Genomic DNA, 6,702 nt, shown 5'->3' on the forward strand with positions numbered 1-6,702 from the left:
CTGGCAGTGCAACCTCTACATCTATCTACTTCCCCACTTGCCCTGGATAAGTGACCAGGAGCCCAGCTCCCACAGCCACGTGGCCTGCTAGTCAGCAGCCACCAACCAAGGCCCCCCTACCTCTCATAGGATAACATTGGGCCTAACTCTCTCTGCACCCGGCGCCCTTGTGCCGCTGAGGGTGAACCAACTGTACCTACCTGACCCTGGGAGACGCCTGAGTCTATGCCCAGAACCTTAACTCTGCCAGTCGAGTACTTACCTTTAAACCGATAACTCAATCTTCTCCATAGGGTAACATTGACTGTTTTTTCCTGAAATTTCTTCCAAGTGTGGACTTTTCAAAACTTAAAATATTCACCAAAAATCAGCCGAGTAACGAAAACGAAAATACTCACCTGCTATTAGGTGAGCTCCCAGTGCTGGATCTTGGTGCCCAGCACTGACTCTGAAAAATAATTACCACTGTACTTACCAGTAACCCAATTTTCTCCCATAGGAAATCATTGACTGTTTTTCTGTGAAATTTCTTCTAAGTGTCAATTTCTGCAAACTTTAAATATTCTTTAAAAATCGTATAATTTCTGAAAACGTAATTACTTACCTGTTTTGGATAAAGGTCCCAGTACTGAGTCTAGGCACCCAGTACTGGATTACAAAAGTAACGAGAACATACTATACCTGCAACTTGAATTTTCTGCCATAGGGAATCTTAGACTGTTTTCTATGAAATATTTTCTGTCAACTTTTAAAATAGCAAAATATTGTCTAAAAATCATCACAGTAATTAAGTCGACTTTTATCACTTGATTCCAAGTACTGACCCAGGACTGAATCTAGGATCCAGTCCTGGAAATCCAAAAGTAATCCTAAAAGTAATCTGTTGCAAATAACTTGAAACTTCCATTGAGCTCAATGCATTATTGTGTTTAAAATGTTGTTGCCTATTGCAACCACTTGTAACTTTCTACAAAAGTCAATTGCATATTGCAAAAGTATTTATATAAAGCATCTCATTCTGAGAAAGTATATTTTAATACCTAGTGTTGGTTCTAAAATAAAACAAGCATATATTTTTTGTAGATAAACCATTGGCCTAGAGTTCAGTTATTGAGTGTGTGAGACCATTTGCTGACTGAGTGTGTGCAACAAATGCTTTACACTGTCCTCTGATACTGCCTTACTGCTCGACCAAGCTACCACTTTAGAGAGTAAGGTTATATCTAACTTTAGCCTCTGCCAAACCTCTGGGGACTGTGGACTCTGTACACCCTGTACCTATTTGGGAACAGTATATACAGAGCCACTTTCTCACACTGCAGTTCTCCAATATAGGTCTGTCAAGATCATTACTCAATCTACCTTGATTTGGCACAGTATAAAATAGGTCAAGAAGTCTCCTATGAAAAGATATGCAAATCTGTTCGAATCACTTTCCCTAGTCAGGGGACCCACTAGCTGGAAGGGGCAGGGAGGACCAAAATAGCTCATCGGTATAGAACACTGCATGAGCAGCTGATTTTGAGGTGGTAGAAGATAGAGTAATCCAACTGGACCTCAATAAACGGTTTCCTAATGTGCAATAGCCCGTGACCACCTCTGACGCAAAAGTGTAATCTCATACCTTTGCAGAATCAGGCATGCTTTCACCTGTTCAAGCTGAACTGACATTGGTCTTCTTGGCCAGCAGGAGTTCCTCTCTTGCAGCTGTTGAGGCTAGAGAACAGAATGACGTGTATTCATTCTTTATGGTAACTCTTCTAGCCCTCCCACTCCATACTACTTTAAAACTTCCGATGTTGCAGACGAGTTCCATCATTGTGACCCATGCTATTTTTCTCAATATTGGCTGGCTCGGCATAACAAGGGATGCCTACAGGACAGCCTAAATTGTGCCGGCAAGCTTCTACAGGGAGTCACTGGCAGATAAAGAGAAACTCAGCCCTAACCTGGCTCTTCTCTCTCACTCTCACTCTCCTTTCCCTTCTGTCCCTCTACCTGTCTCTCACTCTCTAAATACTAGTATTTATGTTGTATTCACTTCCCCGTCACAATCTTTCCGACCCTACTTCCTCTCTCCCTTCAATCAGTTCAACCCTCTTTTTTACTTTAGGAAACTCCACATCTTTTTTAAAGGCCCTTCCCATATTCACACTGCTTCTTGATAAGACATTTTTTTCCTTTCTTTGAAGGATAGTGAAATTGATTTTCTTGAAACATGGTTTGTAAACCATCAATTCATTCCACCTTACTTTATCATTATCCTTACTTATAGAATGCATTTCATTATTAGGACAGCTGCAGTGTTTGCCGGACAAGGTGGCGTGTGCCTGTTGCCCTAGTTACTTGGGAGGAAGAGGCTTGTGGATTGCTTGAGCTCAGGGGTTCTGGGCTGCACTCAGCTGTGTTGATCAGGTGTCCATGCTGCATTGGGCATCAATATGGTGTTCTAGAGGGAGCTCTAGAATTTCAGGTTGTGTAACGAGAGGTGCACTGACCCAGGCTGAAAACAGAGCAGGCCAAAGCTTCCATGCCCATTGGTAGCAGGACAGCACCTGTGAGCAGTACATGTAAAACAGCCTGAGCAAAATAGTGAGACCTAGCCTCTCTTTTTTGACTCAAATGTGAAAGTTTTGATTTTTACAAGGTGTAATAAATTATTTTCCCAAAACCAAATCTTTGTTTTCCTTTTGATATTTTTCCAGGAAATATGATGAACATTTGAACTGGGCCACGCATTTCAGCATAGCAGACAATTCTCCAGAATTGAAACATATTGCAACAACAAGCTAGCAGGCGGAGAGGACTGAAAACTCAGTGCAACCTAGAATAAATGGCTGTGTGATTTTCAGCAAGGATGACTCAAATGCATTCTTCCTTTTAGAGCACCTGTAGGATTAAACTGATCTGTCAAGTACAAAAGCATCCTTCATAGAGCAACTTAGAAATGCGCTTGCTGGCCCTTCTGCTGCATTTCTACGTCCAGCTCTAATTCATTTTTTGATTAGCCCTCATTCTTTTCATATGTGAATGAGAAGGAGAAATTACAGGGCCCTTCACTCTTTGAGCGAAACATGAAAAGACTAAGGGCTGTGCAACTCCCAAACGTTGGAGCCTCTGGCCTGTCGACCCTCGAACCTGCTCCTGCTCCAACCCGGCATCTCTTGTGGCCAGCAACCTCACAAACCCTGGAGGACCTGGCTACCTTTTGACTCTAAACCCCTGGGACTCCCATGAGTAGAGGCTCTACTCAAATCTACTTCTAATCCCTGGCAGCAGCCCGGAACCACGAACCCTTTACACTCTGCACCCACCAAGCCTGGCCTGTGCCAGAGTGAACAAAGACCACAAGGACGACCCCACGGCGACTGTGACCCCGAGTCCGGCACCCAAGGACCTCCCTCGACACTCCTGAAGAAGCCTGCAGCCTCAGAACCAGGTGCCCCCCCAACCGCGATCAACAGAGTGTAAGATTTCCTGACACCAAAAGGTACCCCTGCACCCGGCGCTCCGCGGCCCCCTGTGCCCAATCCCGGGGTACCTACCTATCCTCCAACTACCCAACTTACCTCTCGAAGTGGTGGTGGCACCTGAAGAATCTTCGTCCCCGAGCTTGCAGTCTTTTTCTAAACCAGAGATTTCCCATTCAAATCAATTGAGCGCCCGAATGCTCAAAAGCACCCTGCACCCAGCCGTCCGAGTGGCCCTGGCAGTGCAACCTCTACATCTATCTACTTCCCCACTTGCCCTGGATAAGTGACCAGGAGCCCAGCTCCCACAGCCACGTGGCCTGCTAGTCAGCAGCCACCAACCAAGGCCCCCCTACCTCTCATAGGATAACATTGGGCCTAACTCTCTCTGCACCCGGCCGCCCTTGTGCCGCTGAGGGTGAACCAACTGTACCTACCTGACCCTGGGAGATGCCTGAGTCTATGCCCAGAACCTTAACTCTGCCAGTCGAGTACTTACCTTTAAACCGATAACTCAATCTTCTCCATAGGGTAACATTGACTGGTTTTTCCTGAAATTTCTTCCAAGTGTGGACTTTTCAAAACTTAAAATATTCACCAAAAATCAGCCGAGTAACGAAAACGAAAATACTCACCGGCTATTAGGTGAGCTCCCAGTGCTGGATCTTGGTGCCCAGCACTGACTCTGAAAAATACTTACAACTGTACTTACCAGTAACCCAATTTTCTCCCATAGGAAATCATTGACTGTTTTTCTGTGAAATTTCTTCTAAGTGTCAATTTCTGCAAACTTTAAATATTCTTTAAAAATCAAATAATTTCTGAAAACGTAATTACTTACCTGTTTTGGATAAAGATCCCAGTACTGAGTCTAGGCACCCAGTACTGGATTACAAAAGTAACAAGAACATACTATACCTGCAACTTGAATTTTCAGCCATAGGGAATCTTTTTTTTTTTTTTTTGAAACCGTTTATTACAGAATCCAAAAAATATACAAAGATGGGCCTACAACCTTCAGGCCGGCCGCTAGCAAACAGGAGGAGCATGTGATACAAACAATAGCACGCATGCTGCGGCAGAGGGAAATTCACAGGAGTTGGAAGAAGCGTTGGCAGCCACACCATCCGGACCCCACAGAACGGTTTCTTTTTAATATAAATAACAACACAAAACAAATCCACAAGGCAACCCACAATCGAAGACAGCAGCATGTGCTCCCCTAAGAGGGGGACCCCACCAATCCATAGGAGTATCGAGGGGGGGAAAAGACCAGGACGGGGATTAATGAGACTCATTGCCCAGAACCGGGAGGACAAACTGGCTAGGGAGACGGGGCCGGTGACGGGTCGGGCAACACCGGCGGGATACAGATTCCCCCACGGTAGGCGTTCCAGGGGCCCCACACTTTCACCCACGTACCAGGCTTACCTCTCGCAACATACACCACCTTTTCCCGAAACATGCACCAATCCATGTTATCCTTCCACGCCGAGACAGTCGGCGACCTCTGGGAACCCCACAGTTGAGCAATGTCACGTTTGGCCACCATGTATCCCAGAGTCACCCACCACGTCTGCGGCACCGAATAATCGGTTGGCTCCCACACATTCAAAAGACATCTCCTCGCCTCGGGCAGCAGCGGCACACGCGTGACCGCACGCAAAACCTCATGCACACCACGCCAGAATCGCGCCACCTCCGGGCATTCCCACAAAATATGGAGAAAGGTCCCCAAAGAACAACACCCACGCTTACACAACCCATCCACAGCATAGCCCATACGCATCAGCCTCGGCCCCGTAACATAGACCCTATGGAGTATCTTGAGCTGGACGAAGCGAAGGCGGGCCGGTATGGCCACCTCTTTCGGGGAGGCCACCGCAGACACCCAGTCCTCGTCATCCAGCTCCAATCCATCAGCAACCCATGCCTCCCGAAGGCCAGTCAGCAGTCCCGAACGGTCATTAATAAGTTTTTTATAAATTAACGAAATCGTGCCATCCGGGACGTGCCCATCCAGCACTCTATCTTCCAGAGGGGAGTACTCCGGGATGGAGGCGACGTCCGGAAAGACGGAGCACAACGCGTGACGAATCTGCAGATATCGAAAATACTCCCTATCCTGCAGCTGGAATTCTGTCTGGAGCACATCGAACGTCTTGAATCCCCCCCTCGTCCAGAGATCGCCCACACGGCTAATGCCTATCATGTCCCACTTCTCAAAACCCTTCGAGGTCCACAGGGAGCCCAGCCGCTCAGCTGCGTATAGTGGCGTCGCCCGGGTCAAGCGATCCTTCCACCCCATTGCCGCGTTAGCCGCATGCCACACTCGTACCATGACCCGCGTGGGGCCAGTCAAACGCGCGTCGAGCGAGGTGGAGTAAAGCGCCCGATTATAATCACCACCCGGCAGTAACATTTTATCCATTTCGAAGGCAGGGTTTAGAGCGGGCCCGTACAGGCCGTGATTGATCGCAGCCAGCTGGGAGGCCCAATAATATCGCTTGATATCCGGGAGGGCAACCCCCCCATCGTACCAGGGGAGCGTCAGCTTCGCAAGGGCAATACGCGGTCTACCATCCCAAAACAGTCGGCGCTGCAGACTCTCCACCTCATGAAAGTATCGCGCCGGGACGACGTCCATTGTGTTCTGTAAAGCATACAGGAAACGCGGCAGCGACATCATCTTAAACAATGCCGCCCGGCCGAGCGGCAAGAGCGGCAAACGCCTCCAACGCGCGACGTCCTCCTTCAGGCGATGGAGGGGGGGAAGCAAATTCTGACTATAGCGGGCCTCCGCATCCAGAGTAATGAAGACACCCAGGTACCTAAAGCCCCGCGGGGCGATCTGGATAGGACAACCCCGCGGAAGGATCGTATCCTCCCCAGAGAGAACATATACACACGATTTAGCCCAGTTGATGACAAGGCCGGAGTTGAGGCCAAATGAGTGCAATACACCAACCAGTACTATCAGTGATTTACGTGGGGAAGCCAGGTACAAAAGAATGTCGTCAGCGTATAGAGATACGCGGTCCTCATACTCAGGGGTCCAGCGGAGACCACGGATAGAAGGATGCCACCGCAGCCACTCCGCCAGGGGCTCCAAAGCAAGCGCAAAAAGGAGCGGCGATAACGGGCAGCCCTGCCGCGTGCCCCTGCCCAGCTCGAACGGAGCCGACACTCTACCGTTCACAACCACCTGCGCCAGCGGCCCAGAATATAGTAA

General features: G+C 48.3%; 1 non-coding gene across 1 annotated transcript; it reads left to right on the top strand.

Annotated features, from left to right (window-relative positions):
- Nucleotides 1–2,309: 2,309 nt before the first annotated feature.
- LOC146854423 (signal recognition particle RNA) lies at nt 2,310–2,609 on the top strand. Its single transcript, XR_014958888.1, has one exon.
- Nucleotides 2,610–6,702: the final 4,093 nt, after the last annotated feature.

The sequence above is a fragment of the Triturus cristatus genome, chromosome 4_1 (genome assembly GCF_964204655.1).
Source record: "Triturus cristatus chromosome 4_1, aTriCri1.1, whole genome shotgun sequence".
NCBI lineage: Eukaryota > Metazoa > Chordata > Amphibia > Caudata > Salamandridae > Triturus > Triturus cristatus.